The sequence below is a fragment of the Ambystoma mexicanum genome, chromosome 10 (genome assembly GCF_040938575.1).
Source record: "Ambystoma mexicanum isolate Mex_15411 chromosome 10, UKY_AmexF1_1, whole genome shotgun sequence".
In the NCBI taxonomy this organism is placed as follows: domain Eukaryota; kingdom Metazoa; phylum Chordata; class Amphibia; order Caudata; family Ambystomatidae; genus Ambystoma; species Ambystoma mexicanum.
The window spans coordinates 717,904,841-717,926,539 of NC_090932.1; positions in this window are offsets into that span (position 1 = coordinate 717,904,841).

Consider the following 21,699-nt stretch of genomic DNA (forward strand, 5'->3'; position numbering starts at 1 on the left):
CATTTGTGTAGAATAATCATGATGGGAGGAAGGGACTGAGGTTTCATCAAATCGTCTTTGAGGAATATTTTCAGAATTGGCTGGGGATGACTGCTCGGGACAATGGGTACAGGTGCAAGTGGGACTGTGAAAAGCAACATTTTTAATCAGGTGGTTTTTCACGTATTGTACAGGTTCATTGACATTATTATTCAGTGTATCCAATTGTGTTGACAAGTTCTTGATTTTACTATTTCCATTTGGGGATGTGACTTCTGTTTGTGATTGTGGGGACTGAAAATGATGAAACTGGGGCGTGCTTTCATCATGAACACTGTGTACTGTAAGAGAAATAGAAATAATTATTTTAGTATGGTGTGTACAAAGTACATTATTTGTTGACAGTAAATTGTGTATTGCATACCATTTGAGATGTTATCGTCGCTCATTTCATCTCTTGGGAAATTCTCTACCAAACATTTTAATGTGCTTGCCATTTCTGTGAGAAAAAAAGGGCTTCTGTTTTACAACACATGTTTATGTACTGAAAACTAATAAAGGAAAAATAACTGCAATGCACTTACTATTTAAAAAGAATATGCTGTCCAGTAAGCAGCTGCTGTTTTCAATCGGTATCCAGAGTGGTGCTGAGGAGATTATATGAAGTGTACAGTTATGGTTTGTGATTGGTGCATTCCATTGCAATGTGTGATACTTAAAAAAAAAGAAATTGTATTTTTAAGCATGAGCTATACTTACATGTTTTAATAATTATTAGTGATTTTATGTACATATGTTTGTTGGCTGATGGTTACATCTTTTTTGGGTCTCCCCTATGATGTTAAGACTTGCAAATGCTGTCCTCCGTCCGTGGACTACCGCGCTGTTCGCGAACTCCATAGCTGCCACATTGGGGGAGAGTTCAATATAAGGGACTTGTAGCAGAGGAAAGGTGCCCTAGCAAAAAACTATGAAATTCACTGAAAAAATGTTGTTAAAGGGATGATATGGTTAAGTTGCACTAACAAAAACACATGTAATTCAGTGAAAAAACATTCCTAAAGGGACGTTATGGTTACAAGAAAAACTGAAAAACCTCTGAAATTTGCCAGTTATAGGAAGCTAAGCAACCATAATTTGTGCCAATACCGTGCACTGATAAGACTATCACCCAGGAAATCAAAGGTGACATCACAAATGGCATTTATGACATCATTGATGGCATCACATATCTTGGGCACTTGTTTTTGTAACTGCCGAATTTCAGGGGTTTTTCGGTTTTACTTTCAACCATAACGTCCCTTTAACAAAGTTTTTTTTACTGAATTTGATAGGTTTTTAGTAGTGCAACTTAACCATAACGTCCCTTTTAACAAAGTCATTTCAATAAATTTCATAGGTTTTTATTAGCGCAACTTAAACATAACGTCCCTTTAACAACATTTTTTTACTGAATATATATATACATATATATATATATATATATATATATATATATATATATATATATATATATATATATAAAAAGAGAGAGAGAGAGAGAGAGAGAGAGAGAGAGAGAGAGAGAGAGAGAGAGAGAGAGGGAAGTGGGCCAGAAAGCATATTCAGACTTTTTTTTATTGGGGCTTTTTCATTTGGATCTTTTGGTGGTACCTCTCTTTATCTTACTGCACTCGCACCAAATCTTCAGCGTGGTGCACCCTGACCATCTGAGAGAGCGAGACAGAAAAAGAGAACACATATATTGGGGCTGCTCCTGGTTGGCTACACCTCTGCTGTCCTGCTAAACATTTCTCTCACTGAGTCCTCCTGGATCAATGGTACACTGGAAGTGCCATCAACTGTGCTCCCTGGACATTCTGACCACTATCCCGAGCAAGGATACTCCACACCGCGGTAGCCATCCACATAAACAGCAATACAGCACAATGAAGCCAGAACATTTGCTAAATTCCTCCAGGTGCAAAAAATAATACAACACTGCACATTAATTTTGCTCCTTGTATCATCATGCAGCAGATTCTCATTGAATGACATTGTCGTGTGACAGATGGATTCTCATGGCCAATATACTAAGTAAAACCTTGTCACTGGGGATCTATCTACCGGGAAACTGGCTACACAAGTTGCAGGTGATCATGAAAGAGTGCAAATAGTGGGTGATATAGAAAGAAAACAGAGGGTGGACATAAGATGGGTTGTTGCTCCTGATTCTGCTACTGCTCCTGCACCTTTCCGCTGGGGACTTCATCTGGCTACTCTACTGTTACCCGAAATGGACGTGAGCTGAGCGTAGGAACGCGTTTAGGCAACACAACATGGCAGACACTGAGCGATAATGAAAATATAACTCGAATGGAAACAAATATGATTTTCCACCACCATCGCCATGGTTAACATGAGCATATGGAAGGAAGAGTGGAATTACTGCATAATCTTGGAATTGGCTGTTTTTTCTCCAAAACTACTACACACAAAACATTTTTGATTCAACCCATCCCTTATGCACTCGCCCACCAATAATTAAGACACTGGCATTTATATCCATAGCCAATTATAATCCGAACAACACATGCTACCAACATGCAGCTGCTATCTGGCGTTGAGTATAGCTTTCTTTCAGCTCTTACTACCCATTTTTTCAACCCTATTTCCCCTCCCTTAGTCCTTGCCCCCGCCCTTTTGCCTTGGAAGCTCTGAGCTGTAGTGTCTCTGACTGCAGCAATTCTAAATTACAATACATTGATAAATACCCCCAAAATGACTCCGAATGTCATTGCAAGTGACCTCATCGTCGCAAGGTCACTGGGGTATTATTTCTGGAGATCTCAGCCTGCACTGTCTTCTCGTTTCAGTCTGCAATCTCTAATCTGTACCCACAAATGTGCGCACTTCTGTTAATACTGCAACATGATGTCAGTGGGATGCTGCTGGTAAAAAGCAAACACAAAATAACGTTCTATTGCAAAAGAAAATAAGACGTTCTAATCGATTGCTTCTCTATCACTCTCCATTTCAATTCTTTAAGCACTGCTCCCTTTGCAAGTGAACGAGCTAAACGGATTGTGAAGTGCTAACACGTCACAGGAGAGTACTTGAAGCGTTGAAAGATTATTCCATGAACTAACGAAGATGCAAGAAATCCAGAGGCCCAACATATTCTTCCATAGCCTGCAGGGCAATTTAGAACCTTATACAATCTTTATTTGTATGACATGATCAAAGCCTGCAGGGCAATTTAGAACCTTATGCAATCTTTATTTGTATGAAATGATCAAAGCCTGCAGGGCAATTTGGAACCTTATATAATCTTTATCTGTATGAAATGGTCAAAGATTTGACGTCTGGATACATTCTGTTCTTTTGAATAAGGACCCGACCACTTTTTGGATTTTTAATAATGTTTGAAGAACAAAAAGCCTTTGCTGTAAATGTGTGCCTAGGATTATGTATTTATATGTTACGTTTCACGTCTGAAGATTTGGACAAGATGATTTCTTGTGGGACCGAGCAAGGACATAATCATACATGATGTTAATTTGTAGCACAATGGTTAACTTTTGTCAATAAACAGAACTTCATTCTGATAAATGGGCAGAATCAGAAAGAAAGGGTCCAATGGCAGATCATCGAAGCTTGATTTTCCTATGATTGGGCCCTGCGCCATTACCACCCGATCCAGCCATTATTGCCATATTATTAAAGTGGCAAAAGCTGTATGACAGTGATGAATTCCGCACCCTTAATTGTGCACCTGTTCATAAATGATATGATGGATTGTCATTAGAAACCACAGCTGATGGTCTGAAACAAATAGCCATAAACATTTTTTGTTTTTGGAGTAGCCCAATCCACAAAGGTCACCTGAATGGCCACATCCTAAATGTGCTCATTCAGATTCCCCTTTTCACGCCTTTGCGCATTTGCACAAATAAGGGGGCATTTCTGCAAATTTAAAAACACATCCCGAGGTCACAAATGGTAATTAACACAGAAAAGTAGGTCACCCGACTGAGCCTATTAGGAACAGGTGCTGGGGGATGCGCACATTATGAAATGGGCATTTTTGACCCTGCAGGTGTTTAAATAGTGGCTCTCACACATTCCTTTCCATCCGCATCCCCCAACTGGTTGCAGGGAGCCTGTCATATATTACTGCCGGGAGAGCGCCCCAGATACTAATGTTTGCAAGGGTGCTGGCCAGCGCATCTTTGCGCAACTGTCCTGCCCCTCCTGAAATGTGCAGGTCAAATTTGAGAATATGGTGACCTGCGCATTTCTATTTTTTGAGAGTCTGACACAGAACCTCGGCATAAACCACTGAAGGCAGATGATGCAGGGAGCATGCTTAGGACTGATAGAGGCTGGAGGAAATTATTGGCAGGGGTATACATTTATTTTAAGAAGAAACCTCTCGTTGGCAACCATGGGAAAAGGCAAGATGATAAGAGAGAGAAAATATACCCCCTCAGTTTCTCATATTTAGGTGCTAACCTGGACAATCTGGACACATATGAGCATCTTTGACTTAAGTAAAACCAAGCAATCAGGAAGGCATATATCTAAACATGATGTAGTTCTGTCCCAGCACACTGGTGCAGTATACTGCTTTCATGATAGGTATGGACCCTTGCATATAACACTGCTCATCGTGTTCTTCAAAGCTTGGGTTCCAGCTGGCTCCCATTAACTGGTTAAAGTGTGTGGATACCATAACTGCCCTAGCTAGCTAAGCAGGGAAAATGCTTTTCTCAAATCTCTTCTGAGGCTCCCCTTTCCTGCTTGGACCTATACTTTGAAATGGGAATTTTGAAATTTGGAGACTGAATAATATCCATGGATCTTTTGCATTTCTGAGTCAAACTGTGGAGCTATACAAATGTGGCAGTTTGCAAGGCTTCTGTTCCTGATATTTGGTCTTTGGATAATTCTGGCTCCATATGTCTTGACTGGTATTGAAAATGGATTGGGGTTACTTCTTCTAATTTGTCCTTTTCCATTCCTCTTTTCGCTCCACTTTTACTATTCTTGAAGGGGTCTCTTTTCACTCCTCCCTCTCATTGTATAGGGGACAGCCCACGTGAACCACATTTTATAATTTGTTGCAAAATCCTTTATATTTCTGTGGTAAAGTGTCTCGGTCCCATCGAAAATGTTCTAAACACAATTAGCTTTCAACAGTTTTGGGATGAAAATATGACTTATGGTGACTTAAAAACCCTACAGAAACATTACTGGCCATGTTGACTATGAAAATATATTTGCAAACAGAGATGGGAGCTCAGCCAATCAGGTGGCTGAAAATGCTGGAGAGAACACACAGTGTACTTCCCACCATGTCCAGCTACCTAGGCCCTTCCCCGAGTGGTGCCATCTTGATTCTGGGGAGGCAACAGGGAGTCTCTACTTGCTGCCTCACCACGTCCCCACCCTCATCCTGCCCTCAAAGACACCCTGCTCCCTTTCTGCAGCTCCTCCCTCCCTTCCCATTTACCTGCTGCACTGGATTTTTGTGTTCTGGTCCCAGCACTCATCCCGCCCACTGCCCAGAGCCCTTGCCTATGCATGGACTGGTGGGAAGTTACTGGCCATGTTCGCCTGCCAGAAAAAGGGTTGATTGCAATAAGAAATGACACTAGTTCCTTATTTTATTTGAAATATATAAATAACAAGAAATCATTGCAAATAGAAGAGTATCTCAACACTGACAAACCACTCAGTCAAAAATGCCTTAATTTGAGATTAAGCAAAAACATGTTTTCCAAATGCCCTTATAACTCAGGAAATGGACAACATAATTAAACTTCATCAGATCAATTGTGTGGTGGGGGTGAGATGGAGGTCCCTAACTACCAGTACCAATGGAAAAATGATTGCTCCCTATATTAAACGATGAACGGGTTGCAAACACTAAATGACGAGTAAAAGTTGTGCTATTGTTTGTCTCCATCTGTTGTAGCATGTGCAGTTCCTAATTTAACAACTAAGGCCTAGAAATGACACAGCTTCTGTTTGATATTGCTTTTTTTTAATGAGCAGTCCAGGACAGGGATCAAGGTTTTAAGAGCCATCTTTATTCCATTATTAATGTGCTTTGTTCATATGCCATACGTATAAATATTGTAAAAGTGAAGGAAAAAAATAAAAAAAAAACATGTTCCCCCAACCTCTTTGCCTATTGGATGTGAAGAAATAATGGCCCTAACATAAGCAACGGAAAGTGTAGCCATTAGAAACGCCTGTGAAGACGACATTAGGCACATTCACATATTACATCTCCTACCAAACAATTCTGAGATTTTTATTCTACAGAAATAGTATTGTGGAGTCTCATAAATCTCCACAACTAGTATTTTCTCTCTTCAGTCGCAAAAAGGTTGTCAAACTCAGTACAACACCTTCACATTATCTCTTGCCTCCAATATCAGGTGAGGAAGGATAGCTCAGGGGCAGCACGTTTGTCTTAGAAGCAAGACAACACAGTGCAACAGAGGTTAGAATCCTGGCACCGCGCTGGTATTAAGCACATTATAAAAGAACAATTATAATTAAATATGGATGGACATTTTAGTTTAGTCAGAAAAAACTCGATTTCCTTAAGCTAGCATGCAAGCTGAATTCATGCAGAAAATACAATCATACTGCTAAGGTACCCCATCAATCTTTCCTGAGTCAGTTCCAATTTACTAATAACATATCTACTTCAGGTATCTCTCTATTAATAACCCTTTTCCTGGTGAAGTGGCACTCTTCATGCAACCACTGAATGCATTCTCTTAACCAAAGAATTCTAAGATTGTATTTGTCTCACAACTAGCATTTTGTCTCTTCATCAATCTTTGTAACTAGAGGTTTGTCCCATCATCACAAAATGTTGGCTCACACAGATCCATGTAATACATCTACTATCAAACAATTCTGAGATTTTGTTCTTCAGAAATTGTATTGTGTCTTGTCATAAATCTCCACAACCAGTATTTTCACTCTTGAGTCACAAAAAGTTGGCAAACTCAGTACAACCCCTTCACATTGTCTCTTGCCTCAAAACTGTTCTAAGATTCTTTTAGAAGTAGTATTTTGCCTTGTTACAAATCTTTATGATTATTTTTCTTTCATCAGATACAAAATGGTAGTAGGTTCAGTAAAGAATATCAAAAGGAATGATAAGCGAGAAAAATGAGTTGGGATGGAGAAGGTCGAGACGAGGAGGTGGGCAGACAATATGATACAATATATAATATGATTTGGCATTCATAATGCGCCTGTACACTAGTGTTTTTAAGGGCAACAAGACAAGGAGGGGGAAACAAGGGAGGACAAAATAACGATCTTACTAGGCCTTGTTTCATTCAGATCATGCAAGTGCGGAGAAGAGAGAAGGGGAGAAGTGCCAGGGGGGAGGGATATGGGAAGTGCAGTTAACTCACAAGTGCAGCAAGCGGGTGGCTAATAAGTGCAGAGAGAAGGGACTGTAGTGTTGCAGATACAGGCCCTTTAGTGCTGGGGAGCCTCGAGGCAGTGCAAGGGCAACTGGACATGCAGGGGCCTGGGCCCGAGTTCAGAGTGTGACCAGGTGACCAGTGTGCAGAGCAGTCATGTGCATCAGCAGGGGACAGGAAGAGAGAAAGCGGAAGCTAAAAGGAAGATCTTGAGTTGCTTTTGGAAACAGAGGTGGGTCTCCTCAAGTTTGAGAGAGGCAGGGAGGCTATTGCAGAGGGATGCCCCAGCCAAGGAGAAAGATCTGCCCCCAACTCTATGCTTAGAGAAGCATCTGATACTCAGAGAGTTGCAGGTATGTTAGCAGAGCGCTTGAGAAGGAAGATGTTTTAGAAGAGAAAGGAAAGTTGGAGGTAGAGTGGTTGCAGGCCCCAGAAAGCCTTGTGGACAATGCAGAGGGTCTTGAAGTTGATCCTTTCTGCCATGGGGAGCTAGTGAGGAGATTTCAGAGCTGGTGTGATATGATCCCTGGGTTTAAGGCCAAGAACAAGTCTTGCAGTCCTGTTCTGAATATGTTGTAAAGGTCGAAGTGCAGAAGCAGAAAGATTTAAAAAGAGGGGGTTGCAATAGTCCAGCCTAGCGAGGACCATACCTCTGAAAACAGTAACCCTCTAGGGGAAAGTGAGAAATTGAATAATACTTCTCAGAAGATGCAGCTGATAATTTGACTTCCTAGAGACGTCAGGGATGTGAGGAGAGAAGGCTAGGGTGGAGTTGATGATGACACCAAGGTTCTTAGCCTGGTGTCTGGTCAAAGGTTCGATGCCAAAACGTTCGAATGCAATCGGGTCGAGGCAATATGACCGAAAACCAAAGGGTTGAATTCTTTTTTTTAAATATATATATTTTTTTGGTTTTCGTATAGTAAAAAAAGTGTTTTTTACAGCAAAACGGGTGTTTTTAGGGGCCCCCCCCCCAAAAAAAAACAATTCGACCCTTGGTTTTCGGTCCTTTTGATTTGACCCTATTGCATTTCGGTCCTTTGGATTTGATCCTTTGACCTATAACCTCTTAGCCTCACAGGAAGGAGCAGGAAGAGGACCCCGAGTGGACAGCCAGAGATAGAGAGGAAAGGAGGGAGCGGGTGTCCTAATGAGGAGGATCTCAGTCTTACTGGCATTAAGGCAGAGATCACTGGAGGCACTCCATTCCTGAATTGCGGCCAGACACTCTGGGATGAGAGAAGAGAGCTGAGTGTCATCGGCATAACATTGAAAATGGGAGCAGAAAGTAGTGATGCGGTGGGCAAGAGTTGCCAGGTAGCGGAAGAAGAGCCGGGGAGAGAGGTTAGACCCCTGGAAAACACCACAAGTAGAGAGAGAGATAGAAGAGAGGAAATACCCACAGTTGGACCTGAGAGGGTTGGTCGGTGAGAAATGAGGTCAACCAGGCCAGGGCCTGATCAGAAATACCAAGGTTGTCCCGAAGACTATTGAGCAGGATGGCAAAGTTGCCCTTGTCAAAAGCAGAGGATAGATCAAGGAGAATGAAGACAGAAGGAAGATTAGAGTCAGGATTGGAAAGCAAGTCTTTGCGGGTTTTCAGGAGAGCAGTTTCTGTGCTTCTGGCAACTCTGAAACAACTCTGGTGTTCAGATTCAGTATGTAGATTAGGCTGGAAATGGCCAGCTTTTCCAAGAGTTTGCCCAGGAAAGGAGTGATGGAGTTTGGGCGATAGTTAGCCAGAGAGGAGGGATCAACCGAGGGCTTCTTTAGAAGGGGGTGTAAAAGAGAGTGCTTAAGGGGTGAGCAGAAAGTTCCAGTGGCAAGGAGTGATTGCAGAAATCGGCCACGGCTGGAGCAAGGGTGTCGATGTGGTCCTTGATAGTTCTGGATGAGCAGGGGAGAACCTGCTTTGATGACATTTTCATAGATCGGTCTTGTCTAGAAATATTGTCAGGGGTGAACAGGGGAAAGGTGGAGAAAGGAGGAGGAGTGACGGCCTCAGAGGGCCCAGGAGTGGTAGAGGGGGAGGAAGAGGAGTACGAGGAAGAGAGGGTGGACAGTATGTGCTGAGTTTTAATAGTGAAATGAGAGGTGAAGGCTGTGCAGAGTGCCTGGGAGGGAACAGGAGAGGAAGAGATTGCAGCAGGATTGGCCAGCTCTTTGCAGATTTTGAAAAGTTCAGCCGAATTGTTAGATGTCGCAGAGATGTGGGCTTGGATGAGCGTCTGTACTGCCTTTGGAGCAGGCGGCAGGCCAGTTTGTCAGGGGGTGTGTCTGAGGCCCTCCACTTCCTCTCCACCACCCTACACTTGCGTTTAAGGGTGGCGAGGTCGGAAACATACCAAGAGTTGCACTTGGATTTGGGCTTCAAGCAGATCATCATGACAGGGGCAAACATATACAGAGTGTTAGAGATAGAGAGATGAAGGTTAGAGAGGGCTTTGTCAGGGTGTGAGTCAGCCAAAGGTGCAGGAGGAGGAGCGAAAGTAGCAGCAAAAGGCTCAACTGACAAGCGATTCATGGGTCGGATGATGTAGAAGGTAGGTGGCAGTGCTGAAGTCGGCTTGACCTGCAGGGAAGAGAGGGAGAGGTGGGAAAAAAGGAGAACATGATAACTCAAAGGGAGAGGACTGGTTAGAGGGTTAGAGAAGGGGAGGTCTGAGGAGATCAGAACTTCCAGGGTGTGCCCTGCAACGTGGGTTGGGCCAGAGGGAAGAATAGAGAGTGTGAGAGAATCACAGAAGTTGTGAAAGAGTCTGAAAGAAGGGCTGGTAGCATCCAGGTGGATGTTCAAGTCTCTGAGGAGGACAAGTTGGGAGGTAAAGGCAAGGATCGAAGAGGAGAGGACAGCAATAGGCAAAGGAACAGAAGAACTTAATGGATGAAAAGCAGAATGCAAGTGATGAGAATAAGGGCAGTGAACTAGGACTCATTATGACCTGGTTTCAGAGGGCATCCCTTAGCTGGTAGAAACTGGCCATAAGTGGGACCTGTGTTAAGTCCGTGTGAAGTAACTAGGAATGTAAGTCCTTAGATCTGTCCTCTGGAGAGAGGCTGTAACTCAGAGACAAAGCAGGAGGGGAAGGTTGGAAGTACCCTGGGATCCACTTGTGTTTTTAATGCCTGAAACCAGACCTCTCAGTGGGTAAACTAGGAGTAGCAGGTGTTGCTATCTTGTAGACACATAGCTGAGAAAGGTGTGTCATACACAATAAATCAATGAGGCTATGAGCGACTGTCTCTGAATCTGCCATAACAACCCCAAAGAACCCAAGAAATACAGGGACATACAATTGTAGATCATCCACATGAGTGCATCTCATAAAATACAAAAACTGCTCACAAGGAAAATATGTAATTGAGGATTGCCAGGAGATGCATTAAATAATGGACCTTAATGGATGTTCCATCACAAATCAAAAGCAAAAGCACTGGTGTGTCAAAACCTCATACAGGGGGTCCCAATTTGCAGAATCTGAAACTGATGTTATTGAAAGGAGGTCTATGCAATTCCACACAAAGAAAAACATTGGAGCGCAATTACTTGAAGATGCTCAAACTCAGTGGTGTGAACTTAGAAATAAGATTTACATGGACAACTTTAAACCCAGGATTATCAAGGTAATCACATCAACCCTATCAGAAGACACTCTGACAACTCTGACCAACAGCGTTGTGGAATATCTATTTGGAACACAATGCAGCAATAACACTATTGTGTGTCTAAGTTCAAATGGTTGGCAAATTCTATTGAGAATAAAGCACACTGAGATAAGTGTGGGCGTTACACCATTCTAACATGGATATCATATGCTTAGGCTTTTTTATATTTCAGTAAAATCCAATTTAATCTGATTTGTGCCCCCTGTAATTTTCGCTTTCTGGGGGTTTATCCAAAAACGTCTGAAAATGTCCACTAGATAGCAGTGCTGACTGTGCTACACATGGGTTCTGTATTGAATTGAAAATGAATCTCAAATTCATTACTGCCATCTAGTGTTACTTTTCAGGCATTGCTGTACCTTAATATTATCCAAACTGAAATTGTCCATATCAATATTCATTATATGGGCATGTTTTTTAAAAAGTAGTAATTTGGGATATAATTATTTGATTTCAAAAGCTACAGGACTGATCAACCTTTGTTAGTCGCTTGTCAGAAACAATCCAAATGGACTACTTGATCAAATTGTGTTTTGTGTTGCAATGATTCTCTCTCAGATACTATTCTATTTGGGAAATGGGCCAATGAAAGAGATTTTTTGAGCAAAAATTGATTTTACAGTTCAGTAAAAAAAAAGCAGAGTTGCCTGCATCTGTGATTTGGAATACTTAGTTCCCTTAAAAAAATAACCAGTTACTTTTTATAATAGCAGAACACATTTAACTGTCCAATTAGTATACATGCACACTTTATATTTTATCAAGTACTTTATTGTAATCTGTATGATGAGAAGCTTAGTTCCACACAGCTGTTTTTTAAAACATGTTTTGTCGTGTGTACAGATTTAAAAATGAATATTCATATAAACCTGCCTCCATGCCCATGTGCCTTATCCTTAATCTCCTGTTCCCCATGATTTATTTTAACATTTGTTAGTACATGTATTAGGGTTCACTGCAAAATGTATGCCAGCTTTTATGTTACCCCCTGTCAGGCACCTATAGTCTATCAAGTCCTTATGTGATTCTTGTATTCTTGCATGTGTATTGTGACAACAAGGTACAAAGAGACTGACCAAGTGGTGCCATAGTGGTTGCTATATACTTTTGTTAAAACAGCTCAAAAAAGTCCCTCATAAACCATGGGACCTAGAGTCAATCCAAACTGGACTCAAAGATGAAGTAGATAAATCGGCTCCATGACACTCTTGGCATCACGGCCTGGCAGTGGACTGGTTGATCTCCTCTTCGCTGACCAACCTTCCCAGGTTCAACAGGGCCCTTTTCTCTCCCCTATCATACTCTCCACGTGTGAAGTGCCTCAAGTTTCCATCCTCTCACCATGACCTTTCAACATCTACCTGTCCCTTAAGACCACTTAATATCTACCTTCGCTTCTCACTTCCTGTGTTATGCAGATGACACACAGCTCTTCTTCAAGCTTCCCTCCTCCTCCTCTTCCTCCCCTCTCATCCCTGACTGTCTAACCGCTGTTCAGTCATGGTGCACTGCCAATGCTATCTACCCTAATAGCAGTAAGACTGGGATCCTTTTCATTGTGACGCCAGCTCCCACCTTTTCTCCCTCCCACTGGTCGCCCTCTATGTGTTCCCTTCACTCACTCTCTTGTGAGGCAAAAAACCTTGGTGGCATCTTTAACTCCTCTCTCTCCTTCTCTCCCTGCATCGCAGATCTTGCCAACAAGGCCCACTATCAGCTGTACCTCCCCAGAGGCATTCTCCCTTTGCTCACCTTCCCCCAGAAACAGCCTCTTCCTCAATCGTCCTTCATCCTACCTTCGCCCCCTTCAACTAATACAGAATAGGATTGCAAATTGTATCCTTGGCCTCAAGCACAGGGACCACATCTCTCCAGCCCTAATTTCTCTTCACTGGCTCCGGTTGCTGCTAGGATCAGATTCAATACCCTGTGAATCATCCACTAGGCTTTCTGGGACCAGGGACCCCGCTACATCCAACTTTCTCTCCCCAAATAACTCCCTGCTAGAGGCCTTCAGTATGCTAGCGCCAACTGTCTGCAAATCAGACGCTTCCTCGATTCAAAGAGTGTGGGGTAGATCACCCTCCTCTGCAGGAGCTTTTCTCTGGAATTGTTTCCCTGCACCTCTCAGGCTTGAGCCATATCTCCTACTGTTCCGGAAGCTCCTCAAGACTTTCCGTTTCTTCTCCTGCAACACTCTCCTTCTCCCATTCTAACACCTGTGCTCATTGGCACCCCTTCAACCGAGGAGCAGGAGCTCCCTGTCCAGGCCCAGCCACTGCAGGAGCAGGGGGCACCTTTCCTGCAGGCCGCTCGACCTGCGCCGAATTTCCACAGCAACGCTATGGCCTGAGCGCCCACACACGGTGAATCCATCCCACGAGCGCCGGAGCCTCCATAAATGAAGCTGCACCGACGCTCAGAGATGGAAACAGGCTGTCGTGCCTGAAATAGCGGGAATCGCTATTTTTGCACCTGTCCCCCACCCAGGTACATCACGGCCCACCACATTCAAAGATGGCCGCCCGTCCCTTTGTTGCTCACCAGAGAGCCTAACCAGGCCCACATCAGCCACATGCTGCAGCTGATTGGCCGGCAATACCCTTAACCCCCTGATTGGTAGCCGGCAGGCGGAGCCGGCCCACTCCATCCAAGGCCCACGACTGCAAGGCCATTTCCTGTTTCTTGCCTGTGCTCATTGGCACCCCTTCAACGGAGGAGGAGGAGCTCCCTGTCCAGGCCCAGCCACTGCAGGAGCAGGGGGTACCTTTCCTGCAGGCCGCTCGACCTGCGCCGAATTTCCACAGCAACGCTCTGGCCTGAGCGCCCACACACGGCGAATCCATCCCACGAGCGCCGGAGCCTCCATAAATGAAGCTGCACCGACGCTCAGAGATGGAAACATGCTGTCGTGCCTGAAATAGCGGGAATAGCTATTTTTGCACCTGTCCCCCACCCAGGTACATCACGGCCCACCACATTCAAAGATGGCCGCCCGTCCCTTTGTTGCTCACCAGAGAGCCTAACCAGGCCCACATCAGCCACATGCTGCAGCTGATTGGCCGGCAATACCCTTAACCTCCTGATTGGTAGCCGGCAGGCGGAGCCGGCCCACTCCATCCAAGGCCCATGACTGCAAGGCCATTTCCTGTTTCTTGCCTGTTGCTTGCCGGAGCTGCCGTCTGCCAGTCCCCCTGGCCCTCACAGGCAGGCAAGCCACACGGTGAAAGCGCAACGCGACCTTGCTCGAGGCCACTACCTGGTAAGCAATTCTCCAGCACTCCCACGGCACCCTTATTGCTCACGTGACTCTTCATCGTTGATCTTACTCACCTACCCACCAACCTGCGAGCACTAGAGCTGCTCCTTAATGCTAGTGACCCGCATACTGTATTTGTGCCATATGCCTAATGTTGAATCCAGTATTTGTGCCATATGCCCCATGTTGAATCCAGTATTTGTGCCATATGCCCAATGTGGAATCTAGTATTTGTGCCATATGCCTAATGTTGAATCTAGGTACCACTGCCCTACCTGCATACTGTATCTGTGCCATATGCCCAATGTTGAATCCAGTATTTGTGCCATATGCCCAATGTTGAATCCAGTATTTGTGCCATGTGCCCAATGTGGAATCTAGTATTTGTGCCATATGCCCAATGTGGAATCTAGTATTTGTGCCATATGCCTAATGTTGAATCTAGGTACCACTGCCCTACCTGCATACTGTATTTGTGCCATATGCCCAATGTTGAATCTAGTATTTGTGCCATATGCCTAATGTTGAATCTAGGTACCATTGCCCTACCTGCATACTGTATTTGTGCCATATGCCCAGTGTTGAATCTAGTATTTGTGCCATATGCCCAATGTTGAATCTAGGTACCACTGCCCTATCTGCATACTGCATCTGTACTGCCCTGCCCTGAATTGAATTGTACGTGTTTGTATTGCTTCTCGCCCTGCTTTGTACAGCCACGGCATTGAATCGCCATATCACTATATTGCATTTCCCCCTGGTCTGAATTGTCTCCTCACTGTACTGCAGTATCCCTGTGTCCTAACTGCCATACCACCGAATCGCATTATCCCCCTGCTCTATTACTATACTGCATCACGCTACGGCTCACTGAACTTAGCCATTACCCTGAATTCCACTGACCTGTAGCCGGACCTTCAGACTGTCACCCTACCCTATCTTTCCTGCCTATACCCCATCTCCTAGATAGCACCCACATTGCCACTCCCACTCCGCTCACACAACGTCAGCGCAGTACTGCAGAAAATGCTGACTATATTACTCATCTTCTGCGCGATAGCCACGCCTGCATCCCCAGACATTCCCATTCAGGATACCAACTCAGGAGCCCCCCCATCCCAGCCAGGCACCAGTCTCACCAACGATTCCTACATAACTAGTTACTATTCTGACCCTTACTGCCCAAGGTATCATCGCAAGTCAGGACCTATAACCCCTGCCTCCCACCCCTGCCCTACCACTGAAAGAAACAACAAACTTCGCGCTAGACTCTCTAAACTATATGAGCCGCCCCGAAGACTCCTGTCTGACTCCAAATGCAGAGCCAAAAGCTCCACCAAAGGCCCTGCTATCCCCACAAATGACTCCAAATGCAAAGCCAAAAGCTCCACCAAAGGCCCTGCTTTCCCCACAACCAAGTCCAAACCTATCGCTCATACAAACATCTCGATAAAAACGGATGTACACTCCTACAAAGGAGCTCTCCTCAATACTAGATCATTAGTCGCACATGCCTTGATATAGCAGACCTAATTATTAAAGATAAATTAGATTTTATTGCTCTAACCGAAACCTGGCTCCACAATGCAGCAGGCCCGTCTCTAATGTTGGCAATCCCAGATGGCTATACCATATCCAGGCAGGACCGGGTGGGCAACCGGGGCGGTGGCATCGCCATCATATCCAAAGAAAGTTTAGCTCTCAGACTAGCCCCGACCCAAACTCTGCAATCGTGCGAATCCCTCACTGCCAAACTCCCTATAAACAACACCCAATCCCTCACTATCCACCTGATCTACAGACCACCAGGTCCACTCGGGACCTTCGAGGAAGATTTGCATAACCTAATTTCCAACAACGCGAAAACCACCTCACAACTACTGCTACTAGGTGACCTTAACCTTGGGTTTAACGACCCAGCAGACATACATGCCTCTACCATAGCCAACACGATCTCATCACTCGGACTCTCACAAAAAGTTAACCTACCCACCCACCTGAAGGGAAGAACCCTAGAATGGGTTGCTGACGCTAACTGCTCAGCGGTCATCTCCTCTACTACACCACTACCTTGGACTGACCACTCGCTGGTCTCATTTAATCTACTGACCTCTAGACCACCCACCACAACCGTGCCACTGGCACCACCCTGCCTCACAAGAAACAAGAAAAATATTTCAGTAGAAAAAATCATCCCAGCCATCCTTCCAACCCTAAACGTATTGTCAGACAATCTAGATCCCAACACACTAGTTCACGAATATAATAAAATCATGTTAACTACCATGGACAAAATTGCCCCACTCAAACTTCGCACCAGCAAGCCAAAAACCCATTTAAATAAATGGTACACACCTGAACTCAAAGCCCTCCGCCTAAAAAAGCGAAAATGTGAAGCTGATTGGAAACTATGCCCCTCTAGTGAAAAGAAAGCCATCCTTCGATTTCTCGTCATTACAAAGCTGAAATCTGCTTAGCTAAACGGAATTCCTATAACAACCGCATTGCCAACTCCAACTCAAGTATGAAGGAGCTCTTCTCCATACTGAAGGAACTTGAGTCACCCATTGCCACACCCGACACCTGTACCAAGGACCAGACTTGGTGCACAGACATCCAACAGGCACTAGCAAATAAAATAAACACCCTACAAAACAAAATTCAACTAAAAAAAGACTCCTTAAACCTCACTAACTCTCCCACATCTCCGCCCAACGCCTTACCAAGTACACACACTAACTCATTCACCTTCTCCAAAACCACCACCCTGGAGGTTGAGAAAATTATTCTTTCTCTTAAACCCTCAAACTGTAAAGGCGAAATCTGCCCTGCACACATAATCAAGGATGCAGCCAGAGACCTGTCGCCCTTTATCTCCAAACTCATAAACGCCTCTTTTTCCTCAGGCAGTATTCCTTCCAACTTAAAACAATCCTGGGTGCTCCCCCTCCTCAAAAAGCAGGCGCTTGATCCTCTCATCCCCACCAACTACCGACCCATCACCACGGTACCCTTCCTACTGAAAATCTTGGACAAAGTGGCCTATGGCCAGATTCAAAAATACCTAGAACTACACAAATTACTAGGCTCTAGACAATCAGGTTTCCGCCCATTACACGGCACGGAAACAGCCCTCATTGATCTGAAAACCCAAATTGATGATCTGAGGGACAAGGGTAAGACAGCACTCCTCCTCCTACTCGACCTCTCCGCGGCATTCGACCTCGTCGACCACAAGGTCCTCTGCAGACACCTTGATTCAGCTGCTCATTTCTCCCCAGAAGCTATCAGATGGATTGAATCCTTTCTGAGTGAGAGAACAATGAGAGTTTTCTCCCCTTCAGCAGCAGCAGACCCCTCTCCTATCACCTGCGGAGTCCCGCAGGGCTCATGCGTCTCCCCCACACTATACAACATCTTCACCAAACCCCTGTTCGACGATCTGGACCATCTGGGTGTCACCTACACTAACTATGCAGATGACACTCAGATTCTCCTCCCACTTTCAGGGGATCACAGTAAGGACAGAGAGTTGGTGAATAGAGTATATCTCATCATTCAGGCATGGATGGCATCTCATGGTCTATGCCTGAATGATGACAAGACAGAGCTCATCATTTTGGGTACCCCTGCTAATATCAACAAACTAGGCCTTGAATATGCCGAATTTAACATAGATGGTAATTCTATCAAAGTATCCAGGGAAGTAAAAACCCTCGGCTTTTATTTGGATGCCACTATGTCATTCACTAAACAGGTCAACTCACTAGCATCCACCACTGCGTATACGTGCAAATTAATAAGAGCAGGCAGACCATTCCTATCCAATGACAGCTGTATGATCCTGGCAAGAGCACTCATACTATCTAGGCTCGATTATTGTAATGCCCTTTATAGCGGTGCTAACAAAGCCATTATCCACAGGCTACAAATCCTACAAAATAATGCTTTGAGAGCTGCCCTCGGCATTAATAAGAGAGATCATATCTCCACCACCAGACGCCAACACAAATGGCTCTCCACAGACAACAAAATCAAACTAAAGTTGGCCTCCCTAACCCATAAAGCCCTCAACAATGCCGCCCCCAGTTATCTGATGGACAAGGTAAAGAGAAAGTCTTCCATCAGACAAACAAGATCTATCAATTCAAACTGCCTGATAATTCCCAGATTCAAACTCTCCACCATTGGTGGCAACAGTTTCCCGGTGAAAGCTGCCACATTCTGGAACTCTTTGCCACACAACCTAAGAGCTGATCAACCATATTTGCACTTTAGAAGGCACCTCATCAGTCACCTGAACTCCAATAACCCCTGTACTTAGTTGCACTTTCTATACCTATGTATAGATATTGATACCCTTGTTTGCGGCCTTGCCCTCGCCTCTAACAGCCCTGTACACACCTGTATATTTCTCTCCTGTATAGATATTGATTTTTTTATGTATGAAGATTTGTATATTTCCTATTCCTGTAATCCTTGAATATTCTTTACTTCAACTGTTTATTTCTGTAACATTGTAAGCTTCGAATTATCTTTTTGCCTGCACCCTGTTGCCCCTGGGTAAGGTGCGCCATACAAATAAATAAACAAACAAACAAACAAACAAACAAACAAACCTTCTTTCTGCCTCAGTGACTGGCTGCTTGGCTCCCTCTGAGAACTACAGGGCTCAAGGTCCCCCTCCCAGTCCTATCCCCCTTCATCGCACTTACCATCCTGACACTCACCTCTGCAATCCCTGCCACTTGACCTCTGGCCTCCCCTTAGCACTTGTATCTCGCCCCCCATTTTCCCTTCCAACCTTAGCACTTCGCTTATTTGCACAGTCAGGCACTTCCCCCACATCCCCTCTCCCTTGCATTTCTTGTTCTGCAATTGCACGATCCGAATGTCACAAGGCCTATTAGGACCGTTATTGTATCTTTATCCCTTGTCCCCCCACCCCTTTTTGTCTTGTGGCACCTTGAAACACCATTTGTTGTATTGGCGACTTACAAATAGCCAATACAATAAATACAAATAAATAGGTACATGGCAAAATCCAGCTTTATTATCAGTCAAATAAAGCAGGGACAGCATACAAGCATCGGAATCTCGCCGCTCTCAGCGCATCCTTTACAGACAATGATTTAAGTAATGCAACTTTGTCATACGTCATCACATTTCATGAGTTTACAAAAAACCTAGGGGAATGGGATTTATTAGTGGTGGTGGCTAAATCTACACTCTACAGTGTTCAATACATGTCTGATGGCTCCTCCTGACACCACCTCTCTTTTGCTAAAGATTAAACTATGTAATTTCTACAACAATGGGGTTTGCTGGCGCATAACCTGAGGGGCGACATAACACCATGGTAGGTTGTCTTTCTGCTAACAAACCTTGGACCCTTGAAAGACTATCAATGCCATCAAGACATGAGCCAGACAGGGAGTAGGAGGACAGAGATCCACAGATTGCTTTTCTTCCCATTAAAAACATTACCTTCCCTATATTATTAGGCCATGAGCCAGTGTGATCTCTTTGTACTTGGCATTTTGTGATGTCTTGTGTCTGTATGTAAGTGTAGGGAGCACAGCAGGTGTCATATATGTATTCACCTTCAATGAATTGACAGTGTTCTCCAGTTATGGGTCACGTGTGATGGCACCATGTCAGGAATAGATTCATTTAAAACAACATCCGGAATTCTGGACAGAATTTAGTAGTGTCTTATTTGGGTCAATTGTACGGCTAAAAAAGATTCCAACGTCATGAAGGAGCGCAATCATTGTGCCTATTTATAAACGAGGCCTGCGTACTGATCCTAAAAACTATCGCCTGATTGCGCTCCTCGAGGTAAAATGTTTGCTACTCAATTGCAGGCGTAACTTTTAAAGTGGCTTCAGGAATCCCAAAGATTTGAGCCCCACCAATCGGGCTTTGTAAAAGGAGTTGGTTGTAGTCTAAATCTCATAATAATACATTTTTTTGAAGATGGAAGCGATACGACAAAAGAAAAAAATTTACATCGCTTTTGTCGATTTATCAAACGATTTTGATACAATCAACAGAGAATTGCTGTGGTGCAAGTTGAAGAAATGGAACTGCCCAGAAAATCTTGTTGAACCAATAAAGGCACTACATTCAGGAACAGAACTAAAAATTTGATTGGATAATGATGGATCCCTAAGTGTTCCAATCATGTCGAATCTTGGTGTCAAGCAGGGTTGCCCTTTAGCTGCTATTTTATTTTGTCTGTTTTTGTCAGACATTGGGGAAACTTTAGGACTTGTCAGCTCATTCCCACCAAAAATCAATGGTACAGCGATAAATTGGTTACCCTATGCTGACGACATTGTTCTGTTAGATTTAACCCCCATTGGATTAAATTGAAAACTAGCTGCATTGGAAAGATATGTAAAGCAAAATAACTTAAAAATAGACCCGGCTAAGTCTGAAGTAATAATCCTACAAGATCTTCCAAGAGCTAAAAAAACGATCAACACCATTAATCCATCATGGTGGTTAAACAATGAATCACTGAACTGTGTAAAAACGGTAAAGTATCTTGGGATGTGGCTGAATAGTAGTGTTAACAATCATCAAAGGGTCGAAAATACTAAGTCAAAGTGTAAACAACTGGCATGTCAAGATGCAATCATAAACAAGAAGTATGAAAAGTTTTCCTTCAAACCGGTGATTGCGCATTTTAACCAGAAAACAGCACCTACACAGATATATGGAGCAGAATGAGCATTGGGGGCGCCCGCAGCATTGTGGCCACAACTTGAAAATATTTATTGGAGGTGTGTTTTGAACTTACGTAAAGGCCCACCTTCGTGTTTGCGATATGAGCTAGGCTTGGTGTCCATTAATGCGAAAGTTCTGTGGAATATGCTGTCCATATATAGAAAGATTATTTTGGACAAATGTCTACCCCAATTTGATATCTTGTCAGATCTAAAAAATCGGAACCGTACATCAATTCCTGTAAAATGGGCCCTCGCTTGCAAAAACCATCTAAAAGACTTGCACACTGATTGTGACACCCTGAAAAATAAGCCTAATGAGGTGAAAAAAATGTATCGGATTTAGATTGGTGCTCAACTGTCAATGAAAGAAATCGTTATAAACTGATGGAGGATGCAGCTAAAGAGGGGAAAAAATGGAACAGTGTTTTTGGATATATGGTTGAATCTCCTAACACAAGCTATCAAAAAACTTTTATGAAGTTTTGTCTGAATCTATTTGATACCAAAGTAAGCCTGAATCTTAGATTTAGAAAAAATGATGGGAATTTGACATGTCAAAGTTCTAAAGCATGCCCAGAGACCTTAAAGCATTTAACCTTGTATTGCCCTGGTCTGAAAG